Source organism: Myxine glutinosa, chromosome 7 (assembly GCF_964187855.1).
Source record: "Myxine glutinosa chromosome 7, kmMyxGlut1.1, whole genome shotgun sequence".
NCBI classification, from domain to species: Eukaryota; Metazoa; Chordata; class Myxini; order Myxiniformes; family Myxinidae; genus Myxine; species Myxine glutinosa.
The window spans coordinates 187,993,744-188,019,951 of record NC_136267.1 but is presented as its reverse complement, the minus strand read 5'-3'; the positions used below and the strand labels follow the sequence as shown (position 1 = coordinate 188,019,951).

Sequence of the window (26,208 nt, the reverse complement as noted above, 5' to 3'; positions counted from 1 at the left end):
CCTGTTTGAATTAGTGGGAAGACTAGAAGTGAATCCTGTTGATTCATGGACTGTACAAAATCTGCCCTATCTCCTAATACCCTTTTGACTTTGTTCTTGAATGCTTTGTAACTCTGTCGGTCACATTGCTCCACACAGACACTGAAGTCTCTTCTCATCATGTAACAGTATTGGTGCCAGATGGTTTTCATGGTATAGATGTCTCCTCCAGACAGCCCAGCATCCACCTCCTCGATCATTTTGTTGAAACAAACATCTGGTGGATATTCTGGGCCTTCTTCTACCACAGTTGACTCAGACTTCCTCCTGAAGGTTACATAACAAGGAAGGTGGTACTTCCCTTCAGCAGCTATTAGGTCACTTATTCCTGCCAACCGGCATCTCATAATCTTGTTCTTTTGAGCATCATTTAGTATTCTGTCTGAGGTCTCTAAAGTGGCTACATTCCTCAATTGCTTTCCTGCCTTATCCTCCTGACAGAAAATACATTTGTCCCAGGACACTGAAGCAACTGATGCTCTAGAAGAGGGGCGAATGCATGTAGATGGTTGGTCACACGAGTCCTTTGCTTCCTTTTCATGCCGATTTTTCAGTCTCTCAATATGGTTGGCATGTGTAAACTTTGAATAACAGCCCCTGTGCCATACTATGTGTTCTTTTTCATCATCAAGGTCAATACTCTGTATTCTGTCAAGTGTTGAGATGTACTCATGGTCATGATATTTCTGTCTCGTAATCACACAGTCTTTAAAGCGTTCGAGACCAACATCTGTGGGCTTGGTTGTCTTTTCATTTTTTCTGTTGCCTTGGCAAATGAGGCATGTGCTCCAGTCGATGTCCAGTGCAACTGATTCTCTCTTCCGTCTCCCGCCTATCACAGCTACAGGTTCCATCTTCATTCATATCTGGAAAGAGACAAAGACTATGTCTACCACAACACTGAAAGCTATTTACAGCACATGCAACAAGCAATATGTTATAGTACATTGTTAACACAACAATTATGTTAAAATGATGATTCGGGCAGGACCTGAGGAAGGATACAAAGGAAAGCATCATTATTGCAATATATTATGTCTCAAAAATGTGTTGGTATCAAATGGTAGACTGCATTACCTTAACTTAACGTCATAATGTGAAATATTATATTTTATTGGCCATTTGGCAGCCATCTTGGATTTTCACCAAAGTGTGAAATTCAATTTTTATTAACACCTAATCACATAGAGTAAGTTAATTTGGACCTATCATGATGAGAAAAAGTCATACAACAATGATATTGGTTGGAATCTGGAAATATTGAAAATTGGCACGTTTTGTGATTTAGGGGGTAGGGGTAGCTGATCATGCATAAAACATATTTTCTGAGAACTTGGGTATATTCCTGAAAATTTGCTAATGAAGAGGAGGGATCTGGGCAAATTTTAAAACTATTTTGAAAGAAATTGACCAAAGAACAACTTCACAGTATGCAATTTAGTGATTTGGAAAAATCAAAATGAAGGCGTTTTTCAGGCATATTTTTGCCTTTTTGCTTCAATAAAACCACTTATAGATATGCCATGCACCCCAATTTGGGTGAGGATTGTTGTATGACTATATGTTATAAGGTCATAACCCTAGAGACCTTTAAGACAGCCAGATATAAGTTCTAGAGCTCAAATATTAGAAAACACCAAAAATGTAGGCGGCCATTTTGAAACATGGCCACAAATCTGGTCCAAACCATTTCCCAAGCTGGCAACAAGACTTTTTGGGTTCCTAGAGGTCTGGGCTTTCAGAAAAACATTGTTGCCAGCTTGTAACATGAGTGTACCCCTACCACCTTTTCTAGGCCACTTTTGGGGATATGCCTCCAGAGCAGTAATTTTGTGCATTTTTTTTACAGATTTTTATTCTTCACTTACATTTAAGTAATAATTCATACTTAGCTCCACACAAATCTGTGGTTTTGCAAGCTATTTGTTTCAAAGTAGCCTAACTAAAAGTTAGATTGTAATGTAAATCTAAAATGTAGAACTTTTTTACACAGCAACTAACAAGGGAATCTACGCATGGGTCTGTACAAACATCTAACTCGTTCATGTGTTGCACGCTATTAACTCTAAACAGTCTCATTTACAGTAACTTTATTATCCTTTCAGATGAAATGTTCGATTGCAACCCTTGAACTGCCTATTTGTACAGTTGACCGCAGCACATGAAGGCATCTTGAGTCCATTTATAGTAATAACGAATCAAAATTACATATATGTATTGGCAGGAGTGTTAACGCGAGCTTTCTTGGAGAATCAATGCGAGTGGTTAAGATGGCGGCCGGTTCGTACGTTTGGCGTCAGATCGATCAGCCAATGTGCTATCCAGTGGTTGTAGAGATCAGTGAGATAAACTGGATGTCGTTAATATAACGTACCCAGGATTTTTCAAAGATGCCGTGATGGGGTTGTGCATAGATTTTAGCCTCTATCATTCCCATAAAAATGTTGGCGTACGATGGTGCAACAGGGGTGCCCATAGCGGTAACCTGAGTTTGAATGCAATGTCGTCCGTTGAATTGGAAATTATTCAATTTGAGCATCAGTTCCAATAGGCGCAATAAGGTCTTAGGTAGGTGGTATTGGGACTTGTCGTGTATCCAGTGCTTTGCGGCACTTTGCGGCATGCGGCCTTCTCAATATGGAATATTAGTATACATGGATGTAACGTCTGCCGTGACTAAAATTATTCGAGAGTTGAAAGGTGAGTATGTTTCGTTCAATCCCTGGATGTGAGTCAGAAAACTGGTTGTGTCCAGGGGTGCCGCCAGGGATGTTGGGCCCCATGTAAAGATATCACAAGGGCCCCGATGAAGCACGCGCGCACATTTTTCCCCCGACATTTTTGCCAGGAGGTTGAAACAACGCTTATATTTCTGCATACAGTATGGAATTCACTATTTGATGCAAGACTGATACCCACACAAGAAATGTGCTAAAGGCCATCTTTTACAGTCTAAATGTAATTTTAATGGTAAGAATTACAACATACATTAACCTCTTCAATCAAAATAAATTAACATTATCATCTATAGAATGATATAACAAACAAAATAATAAAATCAGCAGCAGAGTATACATGCAAGTATACATACCAAGTGTGGTGATCCAATATCCACAGCCATGCCATTTAGTTATCACTGGTCCTTGCTCAGACTTACACATCAAGAGCCCAGCGCCGAGCCTTGTTGCAAGCAAAGTCACTGATCAAGTCTTTGAAGTCAAGCTTTCTAGCCAACTGACTTTCAATGGACAGCATGGCAAGACTGCAAAGCCTGTCCTGGGACATAGTGGACCTCAAATAGTTTTTTAAATCAGTTTTAGCTGACTGAAAGATCCCTCGCTACCAGCAATAGTCACAGGCAGTGTGCAAAATATACGTAAAGCAATGCACACTTCTCCAAAAATGCTTTGCAGCTTTGCAGCTTGGAACCAGGCGTTACCATGACTTTGAATATACTCGCAGAGCCATCCACTTTGTCTTTGGGTGATTCTGCCTGGAAGAACAACTTCAAAGGTTCCCACTGCTCTAGTATTCTAGCGACGACCATACCGCGTGAAAGCCATCTTGTCTGGGGCATCTTCAGAATCTTGTGACTGACTGTTTTCACGGCTTCCAGAATCATTGCGAACTCCCTCATCCGTTTCGAACTGCGTGCAAAATAGCCGCACGCGTCTTTTAGGAACGTTTCCAGCCACGAAGGGAGCCGGAGACAAGCATGACTAGCGCATAGCGCGAAAGAGTGGCAGACACATCCCAGAACTAAAACATCAGGTAAGTCTGATTTCAATCGTGCCTGAAAACCACTAGTAGATCCCATCATGGCCAAGCAATTATCTGCAGCAAAGCCAATCGGATTGCTCAACGCTATGCCCTTGTCATTTAGCAGTTTCTTCACTGATTGGTACAGGCCATCTGCCGTCCGTCTTCAACTTCTACGATATCAAGCAGGGCATCATGGACTGCATTATCTTTACAAAAACGGACGATGACCGCCAAAAAGCTGGTGGATAGATATATCCGTAGATTCATCGATCAACAACGAAAAATACTGCGTCTGGCAGATAGAGGCTACTGAATTCTTCTCTTCGAATGCGACACCATCCTGCATGATATACGAAGCTTTCGTACATTTCAGTTTCATATTTGCTGCGATCGCACTGTCGGGAAACATAGCCTTCAACAAATCAACCATATGATCAGCTGGTGCGAAAGGAGTGCGGTGCTCCGCCATGAATCCTACCATCAGAAGCTCAGCCATGGCAGTCAATTCCTCAGGATCTGGATCTGAAGATTTCCTTGGCTTTAAATAGGTCCCAATATTGATGTGGCTTTTAGTTGCATCCATGGCTTTGTGTTCCCTGCTCATCGTAAGAGGTGACTAAGGGTTGGCGTCAGGAAGGGCATCTGGCCATGAAAACTGCCTCAAAAAGGGAACCATGAGGTCATGGTGATTGCAAGACTAACCCCCGCTTTAGCGGGGAAAAATGGCCTCAAAACGATCATTCATATTCATTCATTCATTCATGGCTTTTGTGTGTTTACTTGATGACGCATGTCTCATGAGAGCTTGTTTGTTGGGGTTTTTGAAGTGATCGTTACAAACTGTGCAAACCGCTTGCTTATTGCCACGTTTTGCAAGCCACCCCCTGAACGCAGGTTCTTTATGCCACGAGTCGCAAAAATTATGCCTGTACCACGACCTTGCCCTCTTGGAATTGGACGGCCCCTCCGCCCCCTCCTGCTGCTGATCTTCATTCTTTCCGTCGGTGTCGGAGCTTGAGGGACAGGATGTCGACATAATTACTCCTGAAGGAGAGAATGACAGAAGACAATTTCACTTCAAACGCATACCCACCAGCCCTGCAAAATGGGAGAGAGAGAAAATGTCGGCGAGCGGAGCGAGCTGTTTTACTCGCCGTGGTCTGACGTCACCGGCCCTTTCCTCCAATCAGTGCGCAGCTTGTTGGTAGGTCTTTTTCGCCCTTTGCTCCGATTGGCCGAATGTTTGCGCCTCCCTCACTGATTGGCCAAGGTGTCATTGGTCGCACTTTGATTGTCGGTGGCCAATCAGTGTGGCCTGCTTCTTGTACGCCCCTTCCTCTTGTCAATCAAAGGTCCTCCTGGGCGTGGCTATTGCTTGCCTTGCACGATGTTTGCCTGTCATGGTGTTGTACTGGTGATGTGGCTGACTGCGGCCCCATCGGCGGTGCCCCGGACTGGCTTCCTGTTGGTTCTTAACTACTTAACATGCCCCGCCCCCTCGTGGCAGGGAGTATTGCTATTTCACCAGATTTCGACCAATTTCGATTTCTTCCACCAGATCACCAGACTCGGACCGATTTCACCCAATTGAGTGAAATTTCACCAAGAGTAGCAACGAAGTGTGTATGTAGTGGCTGTATCTCCCTCCTCGACCGAAAATCTACACACGGCAGACAAGATACGAAGGCCGTTGGTCGCTATACTACAATACTCTAGTAGTCTGGTGATAGGCTCGATCGTAGAACCCCGTATTTTAAACGGCGCGAGGAATGTTCATGATGTTGAATTTTACGTACACTTCAATTTTTTTTGTTTATCGTTTATTAATTTATTCAGAAATTTCATCACATAGAACAAGAAAATAAATCACAACATATTAAATTTTCAATAGTCAGTTTCCTAATCAAGGGCAAGAGGTAAGTATTCTGGGCTCCTCAGTTATTAGTGTGTGGCGATGATTTCTTCCCCAATTTTTTTTTACTTTTTCAAAAGCGTACGCCGGGTCGTACCTTTCCCCCCCAACGTACGTTTTTGTACGCTCGTGAAAATGTCGATAATTGTGAAGGACCCCGAAGGAAATACACACATACACACACATTATATAATCTGTCATAATAACACTCCCATAATAATAGCACAACAATAGCACAATTGTGAGATTAATAATAATCTCATAATAATAGTAACAACTCCCCAATAATAGCAACAACTACTCAATAATAGCAACAATTACCCAATAATATCAACAACTCCCCAATAATAGCAACAACTCCCCAATAATAGCACAACTCACCCATAATAGCAACAAGTCACCCGTAATAGCAACAACTCACCCATAATAGCACAACTCCCCAATAATAGCAACAATTACCCAATAATATCAACAACTCCCCAATAATAGCAACAACTCCCCAATAATAGCACAACTCCCCAATAATAGCACAACTCACCCATAATAGCACAACTCACCCATAATAGCAACAACTCACCCATAATAGCAACAACTCACCCATAATAGCAACAACTCACCAATAATAGCACAACTCACCAATAATAGCAACAACTCACTTATAATAGCCTGAACCTTTGCAGAATCGAGTCTTGGCCTTGCTTTGCCTTGATTGGGATTCATCATAATCGCGATCAGAGAATGTGCTGCACGATCCTCCTTGGAGAACATTTTCATAAGAAGGTGATTTTTAAGCCTATTCACGGACTTTGCTTTACCAACCACGTCTGTATGCTCTTGTCTCTTGTTTCTGGGCCACAAAGTGCGACCTATAAATCGAAGGAAAATAAGCACAAACTGTAACAACAGGTGGGCAGAAACACTCGGGGTACACTGGCATCATGATGATCCCTAACTGACATTTGTGAGGCCCAATTTTCAGACAAAACACAACTACGAAGCCTTAAAGGAGAAAGCAGTACCGTTCTCGCATTCTTAATCTCCATTTCTCCAAATAACGAAGACGATGAGGTTTGGGTAGATTGGTGTGTCACTGGAACTGCCCTCGATGTCACTGGTTGCTTCATCCTTTCACATTCCTTCATTAACTGGTGACTGAAATATAAAGAATATGAAGATAAGATTGTTCACTTCATCCAGCCTTCCGTTCCACACCATCCTTGGACGTAGTTGTACCTGCTGTTCTCAGCACAACAGGGACAACACCTGCAAGAAGTTTCAAGGTGTTTTCCAATACTCTGTTTTTCTCCTCCAACTCGTTCAATTTCTTCAGTGCAGTGTACTTAGATGTTTAAAGACGTCAGTACTTGTGTTCTGAAAATACCAACGGACAAGAACAGGTGCACAACCGAGAGTAAATGGTCCAAATTACAATCTAGCACACAATTTGTCCCTCATCCCAGCTGTTGGTGTGCCCCCACCCCCACTTTCTTCTGTTCTTTTGTTTGTTTATACGTCCTTGGCCCGTTGTTCCCAACCTTTTTTCTGTTATTTCCCCCTTCAACCAGTTCAACCGTCCGGATTTCCCCCCACCCCTCCCCCCCTTTTATTTATATATATATATATATATATATATATATATATATATATATATATATATATATATATATATATATATATATATATATAGATAGATATATATATATACATATATATACATATATATATATATACATATACATATATATACATATACATATATTATATAATAGCACAACTGTTTGCCCCCCATAGTTAGTCCACAAGCAACACGTAGGCCCATTTAGGATATTATTTATGTCATAGTCTATGTGAGTATAAGGCCATTTCCCTAGTAACATCTGCGTTGTGTAAAAGAAATAAGATAGCCCCCTTTCATTTTGCCTCCACCCTCCAAATATACCTTCAGTCACTATGCGACCTTCATATCATCAGTGGAGAACCGCCAGCAAGGTGTCCCATCCAGCTGCTGCTGCACCTTGCTGGGAGCGATAAGCACCCCCTGCCACACGGTAACGTTATCTCTGGTATCCACTGATCATATGGAGTCGACCTGGTTGCGGTTGGGAGTTACTAATAATGGTATCTGTAATCTGGTTCTCCAACCTCATGAGGAACATCATGACGTCATCGCCATGCATGTCCGCATTGCCTGCAAAGCTCCAGAGGAACCATCTAGCAGTGCGTCATTATGGATTATAAATTCAGATACTGTCACAAGTGCATGCAAAACTCACAGTTACCGACCTGGTTTCGCCCTTGTTGGGGCTTCATCAGGGCAACGCAGTGAGCCTTCCATACACTTGTAACTCTGTGAACCTTTCGGTTTTAAATCAGTCACTATGCGACCTTCATATCATCAGTGGAGAACCGCCAGCAAGGTGTACCATACAGCCGCTGCTGCACCTTGCTGGGAGCGATAAGCACCGCCTGCCACACGGTAACGTTATCTCTGGTATCCACTGATCATATGGAGTCGACCTGGTTGCGGTTGGGAGTTACTAATAATGGTATCTGTAATCTGGTTCTCCAACCTCATGAGCGAACATCATGACGTCATCGCCATGCATGTCCGCATTGCCTGCAAAGCTCCAGAGGAACCATCTAGCAGTGCGTCATTATGGATTATAAATTCAGATACTGTCACAAGTGCATGCAAAACTCATAGTTACCGACCTGGTTTCGCCCTTGTTGGGGCTTCATCAGGGCAATATGCGTATGTATGTATGTATGTATGTATGTTTGTATGTATGTATGTATGTATGTATATATATATAATTATATATATATATATATATATATATATTGTTGCGGTTTTGAGAGTGTACATATAACATCATTAAAGGTTAAAGGTTTGCCCCCCATAGCTAGTCCACAAGCAACACGTAGGCCCATTTAGGATATTATTTATGTCATAGTCTATGTGAGTATAAGGCCATTTCCCTAGTAACATCTGCGTTGTGTAAAACAAATAAGATAGCCCCCTTTCATTTTTCCTCCACCCTCCAAATCTACCTCGTTGGGCAGAATCCATCCCGCGCCCCATTTTGGTTATTTCACCTCGCATTAGGATGCTCCCTCGTCAAATGACATGAGGTAGGCCTGAGAGAGGGAGGAGCGCGGGGTCGGGGTGTGGCGTCGTCGAGGTTGAAGTGCGGGAGACAGCAGCGGTAAGGGTCACCAGCCAATCAGGGCTCGGGTGACATGGCGTGACAGGGCGTGGTAAGGGCGTGCCTTTAAAAGCCAACGCACAAAGCCCTTAAACAGGACTGGTTGAAGCGGAGGGCTGTGAGGACTTCTGCGGGAGAGGTGTTTTGTAAAGGACTCACTCGCTGAAGGACTTGTTGGGAGAGCACACTGTAAGAGGACTTGAGGAGGACTTCTGCGGGAGAGCAGTGTGTAAAGAACTGGAAGGAATTGCGACTTGCATATGAACTTGTATTGGGAGCGCATACAAATTCGTATTGGGAGCGCATATAGCACCGGTCCAGTTATTACGTACGCGGCCGCGGTCGCAAGTAACCGCCCAGCCAGCCTTACCTTTCGCCCCGCATTTAATCCCGTGTGCACCAACGACACATGGAGAGCTCCTGCCGTCTGTTCCATCTTCTTCGTGGCGTGCGTTGGGGACCGGAGAACGAGCTGTTCGGACGCCATAATCCCTGGACCATCAACCTGACCATCTGCAATCCCCGTGTGAGTGTCTGAGTGTGAGCGGGCCCGTTTGTCCAGGGGATAAGTTAAGACTGTAATTAAGCTGCACTGTGTCTCTGATTCCGATCCTTGTATATACGTGTAATAGTGTAATAAACCATCTGTTCTTCCTGTCTTTCCTGATTCGACCGTATCAGTGATTTCCTCAATTGGGTAAGCGTGGCACGATAGGAACCGCTCGGATCGGGATCTAGTCCTGGATAACAGCTCGGGTCACGGTTCGCTACCGCTCGGCGTTTCCACTCTATAACCGTGATTCGGGCGGGGCTTATTTCCTTGCTTCCTAGGCGGCGTTGGTACTTAGGTAATAGGAATTTGGCCTACAACCCAATTTAACACCGTCCGGAAGGAACGTCATCGCCCCGGATCCCGTCGGCTTGTCAAAGACAAGGGGACTAATCCGCCCTTGGTAAGGGGAGAAGGCCGACGAGGAGATCCGCAACAATATATATATATTTATATATGTATGTATGTATGTATGTATGTATATATATATATATATAAAAAAAAAAAAATAAAAAAAAAAAAAAATATATATATATTGTTACGGACACGGTTTTTAGATGTTATATTGACCGAGCGGTGGTGTATTTAACCGCGTCCGAACAGTTACTCCCCGATTAAAACCCGATTTCACCCGACGTTGACCAGATCGCCCCACGGATATTCAATCGGGAAATCTCTAAAGCGATCGCAAGAGAATGAAAAAGAAGAAGAAGAATACGGAGGAAGAACAGATTTATTATACACACACAAGCAAAGGATGGAAGAAACAGTGACACAGCGAATCCTTAACTTACACTATTCGTTTTTACTTAGCCCCAAGACAACGAGCAGGACAGGACGTTCACACTTACACAGGGGTGGTTTAGGCAGGTAAGGCTTGAGATGGAGGCAAGGTCGGGAGGCCGCCGGTCGCAATTCCTCGCGGTTTTGGCGGGAAACCCTCCGTCGCGTATCCACTGCGGGAGACGCCACGCGCTGGTTCGGCACACCTGCTCCTCTTCTTGGGGCGGGGCCGTCTCCCTCCTTTCAGCGCGTCTCTCCAAAGCTGGTCTCCTTGCCGAGTACCTCTCCTCTTTGGCTTGGAGCGTTTCGCATCTCACCGCCTCTCTTTGGTGCAGCCTCGTTGCTCCTCTCCAGCTCATCTCTCATCTCCTCAAGCAGTCCCTTGCAGTCGCTTTTATCACCTCCGGCGGAATTAAGCCGCCGGCTCCGAGGGCACGCCTACCGGGTCACTCACCGCGGTGTTGATTGGCTGTTAGGGCCGGTTCACTCCTGCCCTCTTCTGACGAGGTGGAGACACGCCTTTCTTCTCCAACCTTACCTCGTGGCCAATGGTGGTTTGAAGAAAACCAGCCAAAATGCGGAAGGCAATTGGAAGGGAGGTTTTGGGGAAATTGGAAGGGCCTACGCTTATTTTGTTTGATACAATGCAAAGTCAATCTAGTGGAAAACACATACTTAGCCTACATGGAATAAGGAAATACACTATTTAAAAGATATATCGTGACCTGCGTGTATGTTCTATGAAATTAATTAGGAGGACGGCTGCGACCATTATTTACATTACCATGATGTTACCATACCAAAACCATACTCTTCACATCCGTTACCCTTCCTCCAAAATTGTTACACTCCTCAAAACCCGTTACACTTCTCAAAACCCGTTATACTTCTCAAAATCGTTACACTGCACCCTCCTTTCTTCAGGCACGTCCTCGGGCCTACTAGACTTAACTGAGTGTGACATGTAGGTGTAATTCCCTCTACAATTAACCTGACCCTGAGTGTGACAATTTTAAAACACAAATAAGTATGTCCCCCTATTGCATTGCATCCTGTCTAACAGACTCAAGCCCACAGCTAACCGAATTACGGAATTATTCTGAAACTATACATTTACGGTGGGGAGCATTATTTACAATGACGTGATTTCTTATTTACAACGCAACCCAGGACCTGTGTGTTTTTTTTTTCTTTTCTTTTTAGGGAACAAGAGAAAGAAATTCCTGTTGGGAGGGAGGAGACAGCACGCATTGCATCGATGCACCAGTACCAATACCACCAAAGCACCCAAAAGCACCCAAAAGCACCACAAGCACCACAAAGCACCACTCGGTGCGCAGTCACCATGGTTCATAATAAACACAACAAAACAACTGGTGGTGGTCTTCTCCTTCTCTGCTGGGCCGATGTTCTTCCCGACGTCTTCTGGCTTCATGCGGCCTATTTGGACATACTAAAAAAAAGCACAACTTGCGTCCATTTTTATTTAGGGCCTCAGGGGCCAACTAAGGGTGGTCCACCTGTTTGGCATAGGTGCCACCTTACCGAGGTCCGCAAGCAAGATTCCCTGGCCACTATGGCCGGTCTCCAACAGAGGTGCTCTGCCCCAGAACCTGGGGTCCATCAAGTGGTACTTGGCCGCCGAACAGCGGTCCATAAAGTGGTACATCAACGCAATGCGTGCTGGTTCTGGGAATCTCGGGCGCACAATGGCCACCTCACGCACGCTCCCCTCGGCACCCAATGGCGCACAGGTCATGTGGGAGACAAAAGAAAGACAATTGAGCGAGGGGTAAGGTCACAAGGGTACACGTCAAACAAGGCAATGCAAGGTGAAATGCGTACGGAGGGCGAAGTGAGAAAGCTCGTCCCTACCGTACGTCACCCCCCTGTCACCTACACTACCCTTGCTCTTACCCCATATTTACAAAATCTACCCATTTACAAATTCGTCACTACTGTCACGTCTTCCCCATATTTCCCTTATACCAAATTCGTCCCCACAATCCCTTTACTTCAAAATTTGCCATCACCAAATTCATCATCAATCCTCATAAGGAGGCAGAGATGGAACATCAAAGCACAATGTCCCACCCACGTCATGATGCGTCTCACAATCCAAACATTTGCATCATAAAAAATAATCAAAACATGGCATGGTGTGGAGTACCTGTCACCTCAGGTGAGTGGATGCAGATGGTGCGAGGAGATCCTTCATCCTAACTATCCTCTAAATGACTTTAACACACTTTACACTACCCGGGGTCTTTCCCTGCCAATCCATTGGCCAACTTACACTATGGGTTCTAATAACCAATTCCCATTGGCCAAACTGTGGTGCTCCTCAATTTTGGGGTCTCACTCCCCCGATTCATCTCCCGGTGCTCTAGCACAATTTCTGGGCTGCGACGTGTACCTCTCCTAACAGGTCTACCCACCTGCACACCTCCACCACTGTAGTTGCCACCCGAGCTTACTTAGCTCCTCACCCTAACCTATCTAACTGGGGGCAGCCCCTCTCCTGGCTCTGTCACCCCTTGGTGCCCTCTGGCACTGGGCTACCCGGGTCCGTCCTCCGGATCCTCGGGCCCCATCCACACAACTACTACCGGCTCCCAGAGCCCACCTGCGGCCTCACCTGGCCGACATCCTTACAGTGGTGGAGTGCCCAAACCAACTACACACACTAACAGGCTACACGCCCAGCCATTTCCACAACACCAACGCACCCATCCACATACCATTCTGTCACCCGCACCACAGATGCCAATATCCAACTACAATTTACCTATACCCTCTACCTAACACTTACACTACCCGCCCCGGGTATCCGTGATGGGGGTCCACTCTTCCCCCATTCACACCTTCGCACCATCCACTCCACTCCACAATTTCCACCATACCCACTCCACGACCATCCATTGGCCAATACTCCATACCATTTATTCCATACACCTGTCCTCCATTCACCTGTCGTTGCACACCTGTGCAATCTCACCTGGTGCCACCTGCACCCTCCTTTCTTCCTGGACCATTTGGTCAACACAACACGCAATCACCACTACTCCCTCATACACTGCTCCACACACCTGTTCAGTTGCACACCTGTGCAATCACACCTGTTCCATTCTCACCTGTTCAATCCTCACACACACGGCATCATCTCAGCTAACTACTCCCCTCTGAAACTTGCGCTTCCCAGTCGTCCCTTTAAACTATTGCGCTCCCACGTCATTATAATCCACACTAATCTACCTGTGTCCCCACTACAGGTATCAGTCACTAACTAACCTTAACGTTACCTAATGTCAATCTCTTCTCGATCCCTATCATTATCCAAGCCCTCCCTGGCTCGGTTGTCATAGCCACCCCATAAACTATTGCGCATTTGCCCCCACCTGTGAGGGATGGTGGATTTGCCATCCCACCACATCGGGGGTCTCTCACTACCAATTTCGCTCGTCCAAATCCAGCAATTCAAAAATTTTCCATTTACTGCCAATTCTATTCACTTTTCTAAATTTCGTTTTAAATCACTATCACTATCACCATCACCCGTCTACTTATTACATCCTCTCGGTGCGCCAATTCACATCTACAGCCCGGCTTCGTACAGCCGAGCACTGAACGCGGATTCTTTTGTGCTGGCGGCTGGATGCGTCCCGCATTCGGGGCAGGGACGGAGGCTTACCCGGGCCGAGATCCCATGCACCACCTCGGCGTGAAGCCATCCAATGTCCCGATCTCGACCTGCCGGCACGTCTCAATAGAAAGTGGTCGCCATGACGACCCTTCCTATCGGGCGGCCCGCTCCGCCTAGTGGAGCCCGGACGCGGCCGCTCCACGCGAGGCCCAGCGTGGATCGCGCACGGCGGTCCTTTCGAACCCGCCGTGGCTCGGATCTCCGCTGGTTCTCGCGGCACGCGAAGCCCGGCACGCACCGAGGGCCCGATCCGGCTAAAAGTCGACCTAACCTTTAACCCGGTTACCGTCGACGCTTCACCTGCAGGCTTACATGCATACGCTACCTCTTTCTTGCTCATACATGCAGCCGTTCCCATTCTCCTCGTACCTTTTCTTTCACACCTCGGTACACTCACTCCGCTCACCGACTTGGTCACACACCTGACCACCGAACACTTTGGCACACATTCGTTGCTCGCACACCTCACCAATACACCGCTTCGCGCCCCCTCCTCGGTCACCTCCTCTGTGACAATCACAGGTGTGCTCTCATTCGCACACCCAACCACGTGTCTCACTACCAACTCAAATGTGCCTTCCCACACACGCTCTACCATTCCAGGTGTGCATCCTTCCATCCCAGGTGTACATCCTCGCTCACCTGTCATAACCAACTCACGCTCCGTTTCACTCTCACTACTCTCACCTCCACTCTCGGTCGCGCACTCACCCTTACTCTCGACCGCACACTCTTTCCTCATGCACCCGTCCGTTACACACCTTTCTCGCGCACACCCTCCCGTTACATCCTCTGTAACACTCACCACAGGTGTACACTCTCTCGTTACTTCCTCCGTAACACTCACCACAGGTGTACACTCTCTCGTTACTTCCTCCGTAACACTCACCACAGGTGTACACTCTCTCGTTACTTCCTCCGTAACACTCACCACAGGTGTACACTCTCTCGTTACTTCCTCCGTAACACTCACCACAGGTGCACACTCTCTCGTTACTTCCTCCGTAACACTCACCACAGGTGTACACTCTCTCGTTACTTCCTCCGTAACACTCACCACAGGTGCACACTCTCTCGTTACTTCCTCCGTAACACTCACCACAGGTGTACACTCTCTCGTTACTTCCTCCGTAACACTCACCACAGACGTACACTTTCTCGTTACATCCTCTGTAACACTCACCACACCGCGCTTCCATGTACCCCCTCGCACACGCGCTTCGACCGGCTCACTCCTGACGGCACACTCACTCCTCGGCGTGCACTTTTTCCTCACACACCCCATGGTCGGACATTCTCGCACACCTCTTTTTTCGCACACCTGACCTGTCACACACTTCACCAACGGCCTTTCACGAACACCCGGATCCAAACCAATCCCCAAGCCGACTGAAGCTTTCCTCACATCATATACATTGCCACTCACCTCCGTACTTCGTCGCACCTTCTCTGCCACCTGCAAACTTTTTATTTGGTTAGTGAGCACTGCATCATGATTTGAACACAGACCTTGTACATATTCCATGACTTCCTCCTTTATCTCCCTCTTAGTTTCCCTCCGTCTCTTCTTAATTTCACTCACCCCTTCTTCCACTTCCTCTACTTTTTGTTTAACCTCTTTTATTTCTCGGTGCGTCTCCTCAAGTTCGTCCTCTAAGGCTACCGTGACCGTCTCTATGTGCATCCTCCCCTGCCGGTCCTTTGTCTCCATTATCTCTGTCACCTCCTCCACCCTCATTGTCAGTTCCTCCCGTACCATCTGACATTGCCTCTGCGTCGCTATTAATTCGTTTTTAATTTCTTTTTGTGTCGCCTTTAACCCTCCTAGTACCGCAGTGTTCTTTTGAACCTGCTCCACTAACTTAGTTTGTCCCTCTGTCAGCTGCTCCACCTCCTCCGTCAGATCTTCTATTCCCCCCTGTAACTTTGCCGTATTATTTCTCACCTCTTTCTCTATACGCTTTTCGCCTCGCTTTACCTCCTCGCGTAGCCCCGAGACCTCCTCACTCATCCCTCTTCGTATTTCCTCCATCCGGTTCCCCATCTGTTCGATTTCCCGGGCGGATTGTTCCCCCATTTCCCGCAATTTGTCCTCCATCCTATTTTCTAACCCCATTAACCCATTTTTCACCCCCTCTAACTGATTCTCTTGAGCGGCCATTCTGTTTTCTACCCCCATTAACCCATTTTTCACCCCTTCTATCCCATTGTCTAATCCCTCAAATTTCTTGTCTAACTCCTTAAAATTATTGTCTAACCCCTCACTGGTACCCCTCGCTTCGTCCCTCATTACCCCCATTTGCTCACTCTGAGCCCTTGCTTCGTCCCTCATTACCCCCATCATTCTGCTTTCCATTTTCGCACTATCAGCCCTTGCTTCCTCCCTCATTTTCTCGCTATTCTGGGCCATAAGGGCCTTCATTTGTATAAAAAAAAGGTTCAAATCCATTGGCATCTCCGGTTCGACTACCGCGACCATGGGCGTGGCTAAATGTGGCGCCGCTGTAATCACGTGCGCTAGAGCGCCATTTTGTGCACCTGAAATTCCCGCAACCACATTTCCATTTTCCTCCTCCCTTTCTTCCACATACATTTCCCCTGGTTCCTGGGTTACCCCTAACCCGTCTATCTCCCCCACCGACATCCGATCGCCTTGATTGTCCATGGCGCGATCTAAAAATTCGGGTTTTATAAAACACAATTTCGTCCGCTTTATAATTTTGAGCGCGTGCAGCGCGCTCCGGGTCGATCTCACTCCCCGACACCAATTGTTACTCTAATAGTACAATTGGTGTTCCAAAATTTGGGCCTAACAAATTTAGTCCCAGGTTCGAATCCCACCTCCTGACAACCAATTTTTACGGACACGGTTTTTAGATGTTATATTGACCGAGCGGTGGTGTATTTAACCGCGTCCGAACAGTTACTCCCCGATTAAAACCCGATTTCACCCGACGTTGACCAGATCGCCCCACGGATATTCAATCGGGAAATCTCTAAAGCGATCGCAAGAGAATGAAAAAGAAGAAGAAGAATACGGAGGAAGAACAGATTTATTATACACACACAAGCAAAGGATGGAAGAAACAGTGACACAGCGAATCCTTAACTTACACTATTCGTTTTTACTTAGCCCCAAGACAACGAGCAGGACAGGACGTTCACACTTACACAGGGGTGGTTTAGGCAGGTAAGGCTTGAGATGGAGGCAAGGTCGGGAGGCCGCCGGTCGCAATTCCTCGCGGTTTTGGCGGGAAACCCTCCGTCGCGTATCCACTGCGGGAGACGCCACGCGCTGGTTCGGCACACCTGCTCCTCTTCTTGGGGCGGGGCCGTCTCCCTCCTTTCAGCGCGTCTCTCCAAAGCTGGTCTCCTTGCCGAGTACCTCTCCTCTTTGGCTTGGAGCGTTTCGCATCTCACCGCCTCTCTTTGGTGCAGCCTCGTTGCTCCTCTCCAGCTCATCTCTCATCTCCTCAAGCAGTCCCTTGCAGTCGCTTTTATCACCTCCGGCGGAATTAAGCCGCCGGCTCCGAGGGCACGCCTACCGGGTCACTCACCGCGGTGTTGATTGGCTGTTAGGGCCGGTTCACTCCTGCCCTCTTCTGACGAGGTGGAGACACGCCTTTCTTCTCCAACCTTACCTCGTGGCCAATGGTGGTTTGAAGAAAACCAGCCAAAATGCGGAAGGCAATTGGAAGGGAGGTTTTGGGGAAATTGGAAGGGCCTACGCTTATTTTGTTTGATACAATGCAAAGTCAATCTAGTGGAAAACACATACTTAGCCTACATGGAATAAGGAAATACACTATTTAAAAGATATATCGTGACCTGCGTGTATGTTCTATGAAATTAATTAGGAGGACGGCTGCGACCATTATTTACATTACCATGATGTTACCATACCAAAACCATACTCTTCACATCCGTTACCCTTCCTCCAAAATTGTTACACTCCTCAAAACCCGTTACACTTCTCAAAACCCGTTATACTTCTCAAAATCGTTACAATATATATATATATAGATATATATATATATATATATACAGTGAAACCTTGCCTTACGAGTTTAATTCGTTCTGTGACCGAGCTCGTAACTCAATTTGCTCGTTTCTCAAATTAAATTTCCCCATTAAAATGCATTGAAATGCTATTAATCCGTTCCAGCCCGCCAAAAACCACACCCGCCAAAAACCACACCAATTTTTTTTGAAATATACAGTATATATAAAAATATCTCGCGCTTTATATTTCACCTGTATGCAGCATACAAGTTGGCAGGATGGCCTGGACTACACTTGACTCTGAACTGTCCAGCCTGGGTTTTTTTTTTTTTTTTTTTTTTTTTTTTTGTATACAAGATCGAGGCTCGTGAAAGAGCGAACATTAATCACACAGAAAGACAAACCGACACATAAAACATATAACATAGGGAGCGGTAGACAAGATGGGGAGAGAGGGGGAAGGACACAAACACAACATTTGAGAGCAGGGACCGAGAGACATGGAGACATCGAGAGATCTGAGAGAGGGCGAGGGCTTTGGGGGGGGGGGGGGGGCGTGGGAAGGGGGCAGTGGGAGAGGTATAAAACATATGGACACTGCCAGGACTTCCAGGAAAGAAGTTGGAATTTCAAACAAGGTGGATCTGGGGTGAATTAGCGGGGGTAGAAAAGATCAAGGTTTTGGATGGGGGAAGATAAGAGATGGTGGTGAACAGCTGTTTTAAAGACCAGGAGGGAGGAGTGGGATTGAAGGGAGTGAGGGAGTTTGTTCCAGAGGCGGGAGAAAAGAGGAATGAAAGAGTGAAGGTGAGCGGAGAGCCGAGATTTCGGCAGTTTAACCATCAGAGGGTTGCTGGCAGATCTTGTGCGACCTGTAGGAATATTTGGGGGACAGAGCACAGAGAGAGCTGGGGGAGCAAGGCCGGAGAGGAGTCGGTAGAAGACAGAAAGACCACCTACCTGCCTGCGGTGAGTGAGTGAAAGGCCCTCAGAGATAGCTTCATCGCGGGAGATTCCAATAATTCTGAAAGCTTTGGTTTCAACAGCGTGAAGCCGAGCTAGGTGTGAGGCAGGAGCACCGGCCCATAGGGGAGAACAGTATTCCATTGAGCTGCGGATGAAAGCCTTGTATGTGGTGAGGAGCTCAGGTGTGCCGAGGAAGGACTTCGCACGACGGAGGATGCCCAGTCGGCGACTGGCTTTGGAGGCCAGCTTGGAAATGTGGTTTTCCCAAGAAAGATCATGGCAGATAGTGAGACCCAAAATCTTGAGCGACAGAACTTCTTGGAGAGGATTGTTGAGAAAGTAGATGGGAGGGTTGTCCAGTCGATCTTTTCAGAGAGACATAGTAAGAGTGTGAGATTTGTCAGGATTGAAAGACATGTTCCACTTGTTTGACCAGTCTGTGATTTTGTCCAGGTCTTCAGAGAGTGAGGAGGCAGCAGACTGCCGATCTGAGGGAAGAGGAATGGAGCGGCAGAGAGTGGAGTCATCAGCAAAGAGATAGAGAGGATTTTCGAGAGAGTCAGAGAGATCATTGATGAAGACCAGAAAAAGCACGGGGCCCAGAACACTGCCTTGGGGAACTCCAGCCTGAACAGGAAGAGGAGATGAGAGAAACCCATTCAGGGCCACACGTTGACGACGACTAGAGAGGAAGTCCGCCAGCCATGCGTGGAGATTTCCATGGATACCAAAGGAGGAGAGTTTGGTGAGCAGAGCGGGGTGCCAGACCGTGTCGAAGGCACGTGATATGTCGAGGGAGACAGCTCTAATTTCCTGTTTGGCATTGAGGACCTCCATCCATTGTTGAGACAGCAGAAGCAGCATGTCCAGAGTAGAGTGACCTGGTCTGAAACCAAATTGATGATCAGAGATCAAGCCATTGGAGAAGAGGAAAGATTTCATATCAGAAGCAATGATGGATTCCATGACTTTGCTGATAATTGGGAGAAGGCTGATTGGTCTGTAGTTGCTAGGATCTGTTTTTGCACCTTTTTTGTGCAAAGCGGTGATGTTGGCTGATTTCCAAGCAGATGGCAGTTGACCTTGAGCAAAAGAGAGGGTGAAGAGAACAGAGAGAGGGTGAGATAGAGCAGCAGAGCAGGATTTTAGGACCCGTGGGCTGATGCCGTCGGGTCCAGTTGCAGAATCAGAGTCGAGGGTTGACAGAAACTTTTCCACCTTGTCAGGAGGAAAGGACACGGAGTCCAGGAGCAGCAGGGTACGACTGGGTATGGTGGGTACAGAGAGGGATGGGTTTGGGACACAAGATTTAGAGGCAAACACAGAGTTGAGGCATTCAGCTTTTTCACGTGCGGAGTCAGCTGTGTAGCCGTTTGAGGTAAGGGAGGGGATGGAGGGGGAACAAACACCAGAAACGGATTTGACCAGACGCCACCAGGATTTGGAAGAGGGAGACAGATAAGAGAGTTCGGTCTTGAGAACGGAGAGATATTGTTTCCTGGCTCTCCTGAGGGTGGACACACACTTGTGTTTGAATCCCGACCCAGCTATAACCTGTCATGTCGGTGTTTCACAGGCATGGTGATTCATCAATGTGTGTACCGCTAAACTGGGCGCCCCGTTTGCGTCCCATTGGTTGTTGGATGTTAAGGATCTCACCGTGTCTTCCACAAAGAGAAGGCGAGCTATCGCCGGCACTCTGAACAAGTTGTGGCCTGGCATGCTCTTCTCCTCTGCCGTTGTATACGTCCTCCTCGGCATCTTTTTCCAGAAGAGCCCTGTCTCGTCACAGTTGAAGAATTGCTGGGGGATGTATCGTTCGGCTTCTATCAGTTCGGCAAAAGTTATAATAAAATCTTCAGCTGCCTTCACATCCGAGCTTGCTGCCTCACCATGCCTGACGACGGAGTGAATGCCGGTCCTCTTCTTAAAATTATCAAACCATCCCCGACTGCCTTTGAATGACTCTTCCGATGCGTCGTCCGTTGATGTTCCCGCCGTCTGCTGCACCAAATCCCCGTAAATGTCTCGTGCCTTCTCACAGATGATGCTCTCGGTCACGGTATCTCCTGCGAGCTGCTTCTCCGTCAACCACACAAACAACAACTTCTCCATCTCTTTATGGATAGAGGTCCGGAGTTTTGAAATAATCGTAACGCCCTTGGCTGGCGTTATAGCCTTTATCGACTCCTTCTGCTTCAAAATCGTACATATCGTAGAAGTACTACGATCGTACTGCCTCGCCAAGTCGACAACACGCATTCCTCGCTCATGTTTTTCGACGATTGCGTGTTTTATATCCAAGCACATCATCCTCTTCTTCTTCTCAGTACTGCCCTTGGCACTCAATTTCTTAGGAACCATGGTTATAACTAAGAAATTTTCTAAAATAACCAAAATGCGAAAACAAAGCAGCAGCGATATACGGCAGAGATGCTTGCACGGCAAGATAACCATGTGACCGGAACCCACCTGGTGGCGGGTGGCGTAAGCTCGTAACTCAGATCTCGGCTCGCATCTCAAAGCAAAAAACCGCCCGAGCGACGGCTCGTATCTCGGAAAACTCGTAAGTTGGTGCACTCGTAAGTCAAGGTTTCACTGTATGTATGTATGTATGTATGTATGTATGTATGTATGTATGTATGTATGTATATATATATATATGTATATATATATATATATGTATATATATATATATATATATATATATATATATACACATATATACACACACAGTGGAACCTTGACTTACGAGTTTAATTCATTCTGTGACCGAGCTCGTAACTCAAATTGCTCGTTTCTCAAATCAAATTTCCCCATTAAAATGCATTGAAATGATATTAATCCGTTCCAGCCCGCCAAAAACCACACCAATTTTTTAAAAAATATACAGTATATATAAAAATATCTCGCGCTTTATATTTCACCTGTATGCAGCATACAAGTTGGCAGGATGGCCTGGACTGGAGGTACGCACACTTGACTCTAAAGTCTAAACTGTCCAGCCTGGGTTTGAATCCCGACCCAGCTATAACCTGTCATGGGTGAATCACAGGCAGGGTGATTCATCAATGTGTGTACCGCTAAACTGGGCGCCCCGTTTGCGTCCCATTAGTTGTTGGATGTTAAGGATCTCACCGTGTTTTCCACAATTAGAAGGCGAGCTATCGCCGGCACTCTGAACAAGTTGTGGCCTGGCATGCTCTTCTCCTCTGCCGTTATATACGTCCTCCTCGGCATCTTTTTCCAGAAGAGCCCTGTCTCGTCACAGTTGAAGATTTGCTGGGGGATGTATCGTTCGGCTTCTATCAGTTCGGCAAAAGTTATAATAAAATCTTCAGCTGCCTTCACATCCGCCTCACCAAGTCGACAACACGCACACCTCGCTCATGTTTTTCGACGATTGCGTGTTTTATATCCAAGCACATCATCCTCTTCTTCTCAGTTATAATAAAATCTTCAGCTGCCTTCACATCCGCCTCACCAAGTCGACAACACGCACACCTCGCTCATGTTTTTCGACGATTGCGTGTTTTATATCCAAGCACATCATCCTCTTCTTCTTCTCAGTACCGTGTTTTCCACAAAGAGAAGGCGAGCTATCGCCGGCACTCTGAACAAGTTGTGGCCTGGCATGCTCTTCTCCTCTGCCGTTATATACGTCCTCCTCGGCATCTTTTTCCAGAAGAGCCCTGCCTCGTCACAGTTGAAGATTTGCTGGGGGATGTATCGTTCGGCTTCTATCAGTTCGGCAAAAGTTATAATAAAATATTCAGCTGCCTTCACATCCGCCTCACCAAGTCGACAACACGCACACCTCGCTCATGTTGTTCGACGATTGCATGTTTTATAGCCAAGCTCATCATCCTCTTCTTCTTCTCAGCACTGCACTTGGCACTCACTTTCTTAGGCCCCATGGTTAAAACTAAGAAATTTTCCAAAATAACCAAAATGCGAAAACAAAAATGCAGCGCTATACGGCAGAGATACTGTACTTGCACGGCAAGATAACCACGTGACCAGAACCCACCTGGTGGCGGCTGGCGTAAACTCAAAATAACCAACATGCGAAAACAAAAATGCAGCGATATACGGCAGAGATACTGTACTTGCACGGCAAGATAACCACGTGACCAGAACCCACCTGGTGGCGGCTGGCGTAAACTCAAAATAACCAACATGCGAAAACAAAAATGCAGCGATATACGGCAGAGATACTGTACTTGCACGGCAAGATAACCACGTGACCAGAACCCACCTGGTGGCGGCTGGCGTAAACTCAAAATAACCAACATGCGAAAACAAAAATGCAGCGATATACGGCAGAGATACTGTACTTGCACGGCAAGATAACCACGTGACCAGAACCCACCTGGTGGCGGCTGGCGTAAACTCAAAATAACCAACATGCGAAAACAAAAATGCAGCGATATACGGCAGAGATACTGTACTTGCACGGCAAGATAACCACGTGACCGGGTGGCGAAAGCTCGTAACTCAGATCTCGGCTCGCATCTCAAAGCAATAAACCGCCCGAGCGACGGCTCGTATCTCGAAAAACTCGTAAGTTGGGGCACTCGTAAGTCAAGGTTCCACTGTATATTGAAACCTTGACTTACGAGTTTAATTCGTTCTGTGACCGAGCTCGTAACTCAATTTGCTCGTTTCTCAAATTAAATTTCCCCATTAAAATGAATTGAAATGCTATTAATCCGTTCCAGATGTGTTCGGCGTCCATATCCTTGCAGAGCTCGTGGAAGAGGCGAGTGTTGAGGGCTGATCCTTTCATGTAGTTCATGATGTTTATGATGACAACCAAGTCTGCATGAAGGGTCTTCGGAATTGTCTTTGAAGCGAGAGCCTCTCTGTGGATCATACAGTGCATTCCTTTCACACCAGGTTGCTTCTGCTTCACGAGAGCAACAAATCCTGATCGTGAACCAAGCATATTAGGAGCACCGTCCGTGCAAACCCCTTCCACTTTGCTCCAACTCAGCCCCGACTATTCGAAGAAATCTGTTAATATTTCCAACACATCAACCACTTTTGTTGCCGTCTCTAACGGCCGACAAAAATAGAAACTCTTGCTCAATTCCTTTGCCAGTAATGTAGCGACTGAAAACAAGTAGTTGTGAAATGTTGGCGACATCTGTGGACTCGTCAAGCTGAAGGGAAAAGAAAGGCGACGACATTATCTTTGAAACCACATTTTCCTTGATGTTTTCAGACATTTCAGCAATTCTGTTCTTGATAGTGTTGTTGGACAGGGAGATCTGCCTCATTTTCTGCGATGCCTCCTCTCCTAACACAAGCCTAACACTCTCCACAATGCACGGTTTGACGAGGCTTTCACCAATCGTGTGTGCCTTCTTTGCCTTGGCCACGTGAAGAGAAATGACATATGAAGCCATCACGGTGTTCTTGTTGGTTTGTTGATAAGTCCCAGTTTCGTCCATCTTCATTCTCTTCAAGCTGGATAACTTTAGCTCAAAGAAGCTGCGGTTCTTATCTTTCAATTGCGGATGAGCATTTGACAGATGTTGCTTCAGTTGAAAAGGTTTCATGGTGCCATTTGAGAAGGTTTTCAAACACATAACACATTGAGGGATATGTGCACCATCCTTGACAAGATAAGTGAACCCATAGTCGAAATAACTATCTTGGTAGAATCTTCTTTTCGGCGACATCTGAAAACAGACATAATACAGGTAAATATTATAAACAGACATAAAATTTCTTTTCAAAAATATAGCAACACACACACACACCCACACACTCCTACACATACATACAAACCTACACACACACACAGACACATACACACTCACACATATACATTTTATTAAATTTTTTTATTGTGTATAATTTTTTATTTACCAACAATGTTATAAATGTTTATGTTAAGTAACAAGAGAAAAATGACCACAGTGTGGTCACCAGCAGCGACGTGTAGAATCATGAGGACATCCGTTGCAATATGTGCGATGCGCTACCAAATTCGACCAGTCATTAAATTATACGCATGCACTGGCGTCTTTTTGTCTTTCAGTTCTGGTCTTGTCCTTTGTTTTGCGACGCAACATGCTTCATCAACTGATTACATATAATGTATGGACGTGAATGTTATTTCTGTTAATGTGAATGTTAATTCATTAATGTTATTTATTAATGTTAATTCTGGGTGGCAGAGGGATAATTTGAAACGGGCTTGGTCGGTAGGGGAAGTCCGAGTGTATGCACATGCGCGATGCAAAAATTACACCTAATTTGTGTCAAGGTCTTTGAAACGAGATTGATATGAAAACATTCATGTTGTCTTTGTTGCTAAATTTATTCTGGTTTCTTCAAACAAATCGCGATTTTAGTCCGCAATGTTCTGACCTCATACCAACGCACGTCCGAGTGTATGCGCATGCGCTATTCAAAAAGGCACCCCAACAACAAGAACAACAACGCAGTCCTCTCATAGAGCTGCTCGTCACAGCTAAAAAGTCGAAGAACAAAAGAATAAAAGATTTGAGATTTATTCACGAAAGCACAATATCACACGAATGCTAATATTGTATTTCCCTTGGAATAAGTTTCCCCCCTGGAATACTAAAATTTCCCCCCAGGTTGGGAAATGTAGTTCTAGCTCCTCCACGAGCCTCGACATTGCACAGGGTGCGTCACAAGTCGTGTTACCCCCAACAAGTATTGCATGAATGCTTATATGCAGGGAATATATATTGTCGCGTCCCAAGCCAGTGAAAACCAGCCTGGGATGGTTGGGCCGAACCAGCTAACTCCTGAGGGGATCTCCAATTATGGCTGTCGGCCATTGACGTGTGTGAAAGGGAAGAGACACGAAGGCTTATTCTCACAAAACACACAGGTTTATTCTGAAACCCAAACACACGTTTCAAATAAATGCAACAATAATGATTCAAAATAAAATGAGGCGCAGACGAAAATAAATGCTGAATTACTTAAATTCTATTCGGAGGATCTTCTCACACGGACACAAACCATGCACACGGGGGGAAGAAAAATCCCCTTTTTCACTTATCTCGCCCCAATGGGTCCTTTTGGCAGGTTGGCGCCTTGGCGGCTGTCAAAGCTCAAAGCCACGCAGGCGGGAACCCGGCCAAGATGACCATGACGCTGCGTTCCGAAAAAGCCACAGGCGTGAGGCGAGTCGTGAAGATGGCCCCCTTTCCTCTTGGTTCCTCCAAACACCTCGGTGTGGGAAATAAAATGAACACTCCTTTTTGATAAAGGGAAGCACCTCCTGCTGCAGCACTGC

General features: G+C 46.2%; 1 pseudogene; it reads right to left on the bottom strand.

Annotated features, from left to right (window-relative positions):
- Positions 1-4,596: 4,596 nt before the first annotated feature.
- Positions 4,597-24,487, bottom strand: LOC137430927 (SCAN domain-containing protein 3-like; annotated as a pseudogene).
- Positions 24,488-26,208: the final 1,721 nt, after the last annotated feature.